Raw genomic sequence first — 10,378 nt, 5'->3', positions numbered from 1 at the left:
CCTAGAGGGCGGTGCTGGCGGCCGAGGGGCGGTGGCGGGAAGGAGCCGGCCGAGGCCGTGAGGGGAGCCCTGGGCGGCTCGGGGGGCTGCCAGCGCCCACACCCCGCCTTGCCAAGCAGAGCGCTCCTAAATGAAAGAGCCGGGGGAAAAGGAGGAGAAGGAAAGGAAAACACGGGAGAGGCGTCCGGTGTAACAGGTCGAGTCGACCGGCTGATGGCCGTTAACGACCAGAGGTGCCCCAGCGGCCCAAGCCTGCTGGATGCTCCCTGACTACAAATAATCATAGCATCACAGAATCATTTAGGTTGGAAAAGACCTTCAAGATCATCGAGTCCAACCATCAACCATGCCCACTAAACCATGTTATGGAGTGCCTTGTCTACATGCTTTTTTAATACTTCCAGGGATGGTGGCTCAACCACTTCCATGGGCAGCTGGTTCCAACGCCCAACAACCCTTTCCGAGAAGAAATTTTTCCTGATATCCAACCTAAATGTCCCCTGGTGCAACTTGAGGCTGTTTCCTCTCATCCTATCACTAGTTACTTGATAGAAGAGACCAGCACCCACCTCACTACAACCCCCTTTCAGGTAGTTGTAGAGAGTGATAAGGTCTCCCCTCAGCCTCCTTTTCTCCAGGCTAAACAGCCCCAGTTCCCTCAGCTGCTCCTCATAAGACTTGTGCTCTAGACCCTCCACCAGCTCCGTTGCTCTTCTCTGGACACGCTCCAGCTCCTCAATGTCTTTCCTGTAGCGAGGGACCCAAAACCAAACACAGTATTTGAGGTGCAGCCTCACCAGTGCTGAGTACAGGGGAACAATCACTTCCCTGCTCCTGCTGGCCACACTATTTCTGGTACAGGCCAGGATGCCGTTGGCATAAATACTGGTAAGAAGTAAAAGAATTGGTGATGCAAATGCCAGGAGCATTATTCATGTAAGATTAAAAAAACAAACAAACAAAATCCTTCATAAAATGGACCATTGCCAATGCACAAAGAGCAGCTGCGTACATCTAGAGGGCAAGGTGGTGATTCGGCGACCCTTTGCTCTCTGATGCTATCTGCTCTCAGGAAAGGGGGATTTGCGATAGTAGAAAACTTTTTTGGTGTTATAAAACATATTTTTCAGTTACAAAACAACTGTGTCCAGTTTCTCCAGTGGTGTGGCCGGCCCTAACTTGTTCCCCTACCAGTGGCGGGACAATGCCTCTCCCTGCTCTCGGGACTGGATACCACAGAAGAGCTGATCAAAGGAAAAAAAGAAAGAAAACAATATAAAACAGAAGTAACCTTGGGCTCCTTCATGATCCCAAGTGATTAGGAGCTTCATACTGGGTTTAACCCAGATCTCACAGCTCCAATGGTGCCCACCTCACACCAGCGTGGTGCCGGCACCACCTCCTTTGGGAGGAAGATCGTCACCTGCCAGTTTGCAAGCATCGTACCAACAATCATCGCCTCTGCTTTTCCGTATCTTCCTGAAAAAGTCTTTCTCCGATTTAATATTGCCAGTCATTTGTTGTCTATGAACAAGTAGTTACACCCTCTGAAGAGCTGACTGAGCTAAAGGCACTTGGAGGTGAACCATGCATTTGTGCCAGACAAGAAGTACTTTCAGCAGGAGCCACAAGACAAATAATTTTAAAATTAATTTTATTCATTGCTTTTAGGTGTCTCCTTTACTATCAACAATTTACATCTGGAATTCCAAAAACTTTAGAAAATCAAAACCAAAAAACCACAAGGGAATTGGGCTGGTGCCTCTTATATGGAAAAAAATGTTTCTGGAATAAAAAATATTTTTCTACAATAAGCATGGAACTCTGTGTTTTACATTAATAAGCAGCAGAAGCAAGCAGCAAGCAAAAGGAGATGAAATGTTGGTTCACCTCCCTCACACAGGCAATCTTGTCTGTTGTCTTTGGGTATGATACACTTTTGCTTCTGACATCATCCTTTCAGTAAAGACTAGCTAGAAAATTCACGGATGCAATTTTGAAGTCTTGCTTTGATTGATTCCAGTGTGGTATTTCCAACTGTAAATCATAAATCAATGTATTGGTTTATATGTAGACATTTATAAGTATAGGTATATGTTTATTGGTCTACGTATATGTCTGTGTATACACACAGAAAATCCTTCTTATTTGATGATTCACTCAAGGTTTCATTCAGATCATATTTTAAAGCTTTCCTCTGACATCATGAAAACTAGAAAGATTTTTTTTTTTTTTGCCTTACTCATTTCTGACACTTCATGGCTTAGATCACTGAGAGTGCTCTCCACAAATGCTCTCATAAATTTCCTTCCATCAATTTTGTCCTAGATCTTTTCCAACCTGGCTTATGCCCCTTGCATTTCTTTAAAAAGACAAAGTCTCAAACAGCCTCTTGCTCATATAACCTTTAATGATCGCAACTATTATTCCACCCTAATCTGTCAAGTGAAATACTCTCCACCCTTGTTTGGTGACTGTCCTCTCCCTTTTTTTCCTCCTACATTTCTAACCCACCTACTGGCACATTTTTGAGGGGCTTTTTCCTGCATGCCTTCCAGCTTCCAGTAGATATTAAACAGGCCTTTCACCTTGCATTGTTCCTATAGTCACTCTACATTTTATCCCCAGATAATGTGTACTACAACCACAGTTCAAACAACAATTTCCACGCAGATTTTTCACAGCTATGCCTCTTCACTGCAGATTGCCATGCTTTCCTAACTAAACTCCTGGCTTGTGTCTCTATTACCTTCTTATGACTGTTCAGTGGGACTTCACCTTCTGCTGCACGCAGTCACAAACGCCCCGTGACTCCCACACCTGCATGGTCAGATGCCCAAAGATGATGTGAACTGGAAGAAACGTGCTTTGAGTCACCTGATTGATGGTTCACCTGATGGCTATTTGGATCTGCGAGAGCATACGTTATTAAAGTTTTCTATGTGAGTAGGGTTCTGGGATGTTTAGGCTGTCTCTGCATTTCTGAGCCTGGTCCTTGTTCTTTTGTATTGCAGCATATGGTGCCTGGGTCAGATGGCACACAAATGCTCCAGCTTCCAATACCTGGACCATCTGGATAAAAACTGGTTAATTGACAACCCTAATGTCACTTTAAGCTCAGTACAGTTAAGATAGTGTCGAGTCTTCTCCCACAAGTACTCTCTACTTTATCTATTACACTATTATCTGCCTGTACGTAATCATCTTTGACTCAGACCTTTCCCTAGCCCTTTATGTTCAGACTATGTCTAAATCTGTCCATATAGCTAAAACTCCCATCTTCTCAAATCTCAATTACTGCAACATCCTTTCCTTTGGCCTTGGAAAATATAACCTTGTCTTGCTTATACTTATTGAGAATGCTGCTACAAAGACCATTTTTTTTTAGTCTGTCATTGTCACAGTGTTATTCCTCTCTTTTCATCCCTGTGCTGGCTCAGCCTACTCTATCATGTTGATCCTTACCTACATGTCTTTACTTTGGAAGGCCCCGGTAGCCTGTCTTCACCTTACTTGCCATTTCCATTCACTGCTGAGATCTAACTGCAGCTCCAGTCAGCCCACAATGCCCGTTTTCGCAACACACTTGTAATGCATTTAAACAGGTTCTTTTGTGCGTTCTTTTGGCTGCCTTTTATTTCCGAGGATCCTATAAACAGCCCAAAAGTTACTGATAATTTTTCTTCAGAGCTCTGCTTAAAACTTTTCTTTCCTGTAATGTCTACAAAACAGTGTCACATTTCTTTATGCTGCCTCTCCTGCCTGTATTTCTCAGTTGTCTCATTTCATACTTTGTAAAGCTCTCAGGGCAGGACCATCCTTTGTGTCAATTCTGATCCGTAATAGGGTCTTGTAGCACTATGGTAATACAAATAATAAATACACATGTGGAACTGAGATGCCAGGGAGAACCTAGGTATTATCAGATTGATGACAACAAAGTACAATTTGGGAGCATAACCATACCTGATAATAATATTAACTTGTTTTTCTACTATTCTGGAGAGTAAGGGGGCAAAACTATGTGCAGGTGGGGAGTCCGCATCTTTAAATCAAGCCCATAGGTCAAGTTAAAAATGATTTATATCCATCTACCCCGCAGCCTCTACCACCATTTTCACTTGGTTATAGTTGCTGTTGTGACAGATAAAATGGAAAAGACAACGTAGTGTTAAACATATCATAAATACACAGGTATGTCTGTATTTTCACATATGTACATTTTTTTTCCTTTTATGCATTAGCTATTAGAAAAAATAAGGCATATCAGTGGTTCCTTTGCTTTTCTAGCACTGTGCCACTTACACACTTTGTTTCCGGTTATTGTCCTTTGTTTGCTAACTTGATGTTTATTTTTGTCCCTGCTAAATAAAGACTGCCAGATTTAATTCTTATAAGCTGTACTTTAAGACCTCTTTAACCTATTTCTATCTAGCTTTTCCCTCAATTAGCCTAATCATTTCTTTATCAAGTAACATGTTACCAAATAAAACACTTATAGCACCCTAAAAAAAAAATTGCCCCTTGATGCTTGACTCACAATAGCAATAAGGTGAGTTATATAAGAGTCTAGTTGTATTTCTGGATCCTGCGACTCCTGAGGGCTGGAAATAGCAATTGTATTTTGGGAACCATTTTCAGAAACACTGACTGAATGTACATACTTGTTATTGTGAAATCAGGCAGATGTTAGCTTTCAGATACCTAGGTTTTGCATGCACAGTACTGCTGTCATCAAAACCTGGCCCATGGCAACTGAAGCATACATACACATATACATATATATATATGTGTGTGTATATATATGTGTATATATATACACACATCTGCAGTGACTAGTAGACAGATACCTCCTATTAGATGATGATTCTTTGTCTTCAGGAGAAAATTAATATCAGGTACTTGCTGATTCTATATCTAGGTAGAAAAAAATTATTTTCTCCATGCAAATATTAGAAGCAGTTAGTAGGTTTTATTTGAGAAATAGCTGCATTTCACAGGAAGGCAAACTCATTCTCACATGTATCATACCTAATTTTCATAGTAAATAAAAGGTTTTAAGAGAACTGGAATGAATTGGATGAAAAGAACCAAAAAAATGGAAGTTAGTAATATCCACTGAATTACCAGAATTGTTAGTGGAATTAATTTTAGTACCATCAGAACAATGCCCCAAATTAAGAGAAATAAAAGAAAATCCTCTTAAATAGCACACAAAGGAATAAGCTTCCAGTATACTTAAATGTAAATTGCAATAAAAAGTTACCTGTTAAATGTGTAAATATAGCTCATAAAACAGAAGGACCTTTTAGACTAATACCTGTTAGTATTAGCTAATAAAACAGCTTCTGCTCTGTGCTCTGAAGTTCTCTGAAGGGCTGAGGTTTCATTCAAATCCCAAAAGAACTCTAGTGACCCAGGGCAGCTGAGACTGCAGCAGTGAAGAGGTTAAAAGCATAGCACCTTGGCATCACACAGTTCTATCAGCATAAAAAAACTGTGTACAATGGACCCCCCAGCACACTTCTTCTATTGTCAAGGTCCACGCATGTACAACTTAAACCACAGTAGTGTCTGAATCACTTAAAATGCAGCATGTAAGAGTTATTTTAGGCATCATTTTAAGTATGCCAATGAGCACAACAGAGATGGGCTGTCAAAACAGAGTTAATACATGCCCTATGCAGAAATACTCTTTGGTTTATAGTACAAGAGTCATGGCAGCTGATGGGACAGGAAGGGAAACATTTTCACCAGCATTTACTACTCACAGTGGAATATTTGTGCATTTTGAAAACACAGCACAGCCCCTCTCAGCTCCCCCAACAAAGAGGAGTTAGCTTTAAAATTCGGACAAGCTCCAGGCAGCAGACTGTGGTTGCTGAACGGTGAAGAGCCCCAAGGTCACAGGACCAGCCGGAGAGCCTGCAGAAAGATAGCACTGGGAGATCCCGTCCTCTTTCCTCTTTAGGAATGTGCATCTATTTAGATCACAACATATTTTTGCTTGATTTCCATGATAGTACTTGCTGTCATATTGTCAACAGAAGTGACTGCTTAGGCAGGATGGGCAATCAAACAGCTGGCAAGCTGTTCCAGGCACCGGTACCCACCAGATCTCTACTGATTTCTCTCTCTAAAGCCCAGCTGATCCATTAATTTCGAAGAAAACCTGCACTCTCAGATGTTGGTGATGAATTCAGGTTGGATTCAAGCCTGTGTCAGCAGAGGCTGCCAGTGCATAGCTAGAGGAATTGAGAATATAGTTACTTTTGGGTTCTCCAAAGCTCATACTTTATTGATTTTGGTTTAATTCAAATTTCCCCTGACTATGTTTTGTAGTGAAAATGGCTCTAATCTTGTTATTCTAAGGTGTTATTCTTTATAATAAAAAAGAAAACCCACCACCATAGTAAGTTTACCTAAATACGTCATGGTGGGGAGAAGAGAAACTGGGTTTCAGATGCAATTTTCTTTCCCATTATTAGAGAAAATTGCCATTTATTGCCAGGATTAAAAACAACTGGCATTCGTGGTGTTAGCAGGAATCTCCATTGCAGCACTCAATAAAGGTTTTTCTCTTAACTCCCGTGGGATCAAGGATCATTCCCGTGGGACTGAAAGAGCCATGCTGCTGTGGATCAGCTAGCCTGGCTCATCTTTGCACTCTGGTGATTAAGAGAAAATAATTTTATTATGAAGCAGAAGTTCTTTAGTTGATCTAATGAGTGAAACAAAACCTCTCTCAGCTCTGCAAAATCACTGAGACAAGTGGGGTCTTCAGAAGCCCTGAATATCACATCAGATGCTGATACAGGTTTCTTCAGACAATTAGCAAAGCTTCAAGCAGCCACCTGAAAGAAATAATGGCTTTATTAGAGCTAATGCAGTCATTTCTTCCATGAAGCTTCTTGTGAATAATTCTTGCTGGAAAAATTGTACATGATTTCTTTTCATTTATATTTTAATGCAATTTATTATACAACAGCGACCTCCATTCAGGGTTCAGAAGATCAGAGTACTTACAGTAATCTTCACAGCACTTTGTATCTCCAGCTACAGCTTACATTCACAGCATGAAAAGAATAAGAAGTTAATGTACCAAATCAGAAATCTGTGTGGCAGTGTTAATCTCAGGGTTGAGTTATTATTTATTAGTAGTATTATGGTAGCATCTGGAGACCAGAGCCTCATTGTGTTGGGCCCTGCATAAAATACACAAATAATATATTTGTTCTCTAGAATAGCTCACAGTTTAAGTTTGAGGATGACTTGAGGATGTAGACAAGAGCTACTACGGCTATGATTACTGCCACAGCCAGAGGCAAAACTCTTTTCATGCTTATTGTGGATGCTGACACCAGGAATAAAATTACCTACTGACAGACAATTAAAATGAAAACATTATTCTGGGATCAGACCTCAAGGTGCAAGAAGATGAAAAGAGCTTCCCTCTGTCTGATTTCATGCCAGGCCAAGCACGGTTGCAGATGGTGTCTTGCTACACTCTTGGGTACATTAGCCACCCTTAAGAAGCTCAAGATGTGTCAGGCGTTTGATTTTCTAAACCAGTCGATCATGGAGATGTCTGCCAGATGAAACAGTGGGTAAAATGGTGAAGCAGTTACATATCCCCATGAGTTAGAGAGTGCTGGAAAAGCGTGCGCCTGTGATGGGAGATCTACACACGGCTTAGCATGTTAGCTTTTGGCATAGCAGCTGGAAATGTGGGCATGTTTTCTGGCTTACACACTGGTAACTGTTCCAGGATGCAATGACCTTTTTTTGCTACCTCTAGCAAACAATGTTTGGCTCCTCTCTGCTGAATGCTGTATTCATATCACAACTCACTTCTAGCCAGTTTCCTCTGAGAAAGAGTCTGATGCAATCATTTCTCTGTGTGTCTAGGCGCACACCCCCCCCCACACTAGATGTTTTTGAACTCTTGGTTAATTGTACCAAATTCAAAATACATTAGGGGTCTCAAGATAATTAAGTTTCACAGAGTAGACAGCCAGGGAGAAGGGGGTCACTTTCCAAATACTCACCAGTTCACCTCGTACAGCCTTCGATTTCCACCTACCATTCTTTAGAGCCAGACATGGCAGTCCACAGGTTATCATCATGTATGTGAAGAAAATAAAGGAAATGTACAGGTGTGTGAGGAGATACAAAACAAAACAACCCAAACCCAAACAAAACCCAAAAAAGCATACCTTAGTTAGAAAGTCAGAACAGCTATAAATGGCAGATCTGTAAGAAAACACTTGAACTGTTCAGGGAAAAACTGGTCAAGTAACACGTTAATGCTGAGTTGCGAATCCAAGAGCAGATACCCTCTTGGAGTGCTCATGTAGCTGAACCGTATGAACTCAGTCTCTGAGTGGCTGCAAATAACTACAGATGCACAGCTGCCCACACAAATTGTGAAACACCACCAAAACACTAATTTTCCAGGTAGGTTCAGAGTATGGCCTGAAATTCATCGGTGTAAAATCTCATTTGCCTTTTCAACAAGGGATTGGGTTCTCAGTCACTCAAGCAGCAAAACTCAGCCTGTTGCAGCCAAGCATTTACAAGTATTTAGTTTCAATTTTTCTTTGGATACTCCGTCACCCACCGCAGCCAGCGGGATCTGCTGCTTTTGGCCTGAAAAGGCCAGCTATAGGCTAATCTGCTTTGCGTGGCCTGTGCTGTGTGGGGAGCGGGTGCCGCAGGAGGCTGCTACGGTACCAGGAGGCTCTTTGATCCGGTTGACACAGTAAAGCAAAGACATGGGACTAATAATAATACTTGGCACTTTTACAGTCCTAGCTGCTCAAGGCACTTTATCAGTGTTAACCAATTACCCCTCAAACTATCTCTGTGGAAGAGGGACTATCTCAATTTTATGGGTAGGTAAACTGAGGTGCAGAGCTTGGCTGGGACATTCCAGCCTCTGGTTTTACAGTGACGAGCACGCCACGGGGCTAGAAAGCCTCACCAAACAAAGGAAAGGGTTCTGCAGAGCCGCGAAGGAGCATCCCATGGCAATCGGCTGTGCAAGCCCACCCAGCCACGCCCCCAGCTCTCCACTAACAGACACCATTACATTTCTGTATGTTCTGGTCTGAGCGCTGGCTCTGGGGGAGGTGACCGTGCCACAGGGTCTGGGGAAAGGTCGTCCCTGTGCAGAGGGGTCACTTGAGGCTCTAAGTGAAGTCCTAGCTGTGAAATCTGCCTCCAGCGCATTTGTGTGCCCTCTCTCCCTCCCTCTCCTTCCATCCTTCATTTCAGGTTGGCCCAGGTGATGCTACATTCACAGCAGTCCCTCTTCGGCAACGCGGCCACAGCCAGCCTGGCATTGGAGTGGTAAGGCTGCACCCTGCTACCCAGAGCAGCAACAACAGTCCCCCAGCCCACGCAGGAGAAGTCGTGCTGCTCTGAGGCTAAAGCCAGGCTGCTCCCCATCTGAATGCTGCAAACGGGAACCTCCTGCCTCCTCTGGAGATGGAGCAAAACCCAGATCTGTCCCCACAGGTCATCTTTCCCCTGCTAGCTGCCTGGGTACTTGCTGCATTAGTATTAGTAGTACATTGGTACGTTATTTCAACCACAGGGCGTAAGCCAAAAACCTTAGCAGAGTCTGTAGGTTTGAAGCTCAAGTAGGACTCCACCTGCCCTTCAAGATGCACAGGTGGCACTTTCAAAGAGTTTGTCGGCAGGAATACCGGCCAAGAAGAGTGAACCGCTCACGTTTTCACCGTGAGCCCAAGCCCTCTGGCAGGGCGAGGTGTGCTGCATCCCAGAGCCGGGAGCGAGGCGCTGAGTAAAGCGAAGAGCTCGCACGGAGGATGGGTGAAATCGATGGCTCATCCTCCACTGCCTACCTGCCGGGCTGCATGCTCTCCCCGGCCAGAATGAGCCAACTGGCTCTTGAGGTTGGAAAATTAAGACACCCAGGGGCCTGACTCACAGTCCCATTTTGCCCACAACAGGCCATACAGAAACAACCAGCTTATCCTCCCAGATCTGTAAAACAAAGTCCAAACTGGTGCACAGCTACCGACAGTAATACACATCCCACTGGCTGCGAGACGTGGCTGCCGGTCCTGCTTAACTACACTTGAAAAATCCTACTGGTGTCTGCCTGCCTCATTAGGCACTTAAATATCTTTGGGATTCGAGTCCTGAGCCTTTTGTGCCTCACGGTCCCCTGCTGCTAATGGACATCATCGACTATCCTGAAAGGTCACAGGAAAATATGTATTTATTAAAGATTGTGAGGCTCAAACAGGGGATTAATGGGAACTGCTTAGGCAAATAGTGTAGCCAGCTAATAGGTGAAAGAGAATAATAATTTATGGGCTGAGAAGAGGAAAGGAACACAGGTCCCGGT

The sequence above is a fragment of the Haliaeetus leucocephalus genome, unplaced genomic scaffold (assembly GCF_000737465.1).
Source record: "Haliaeetus leucocephalus isolate CR32 unplaced genomic scaffold, Haliaeetus_leucocephalus-4.0 Scaffold262, whole genome shotgun sequence".
Taxonomy (NCBI): Eukaryota; Metazoa; Chordata; class Aves; order Accipitriformes; family Accipitridae; genus Haliaeetus; species Haliaeetus leucocephalus.
This window is presented reverse-complemented; position numbering follows the sequence as displayed.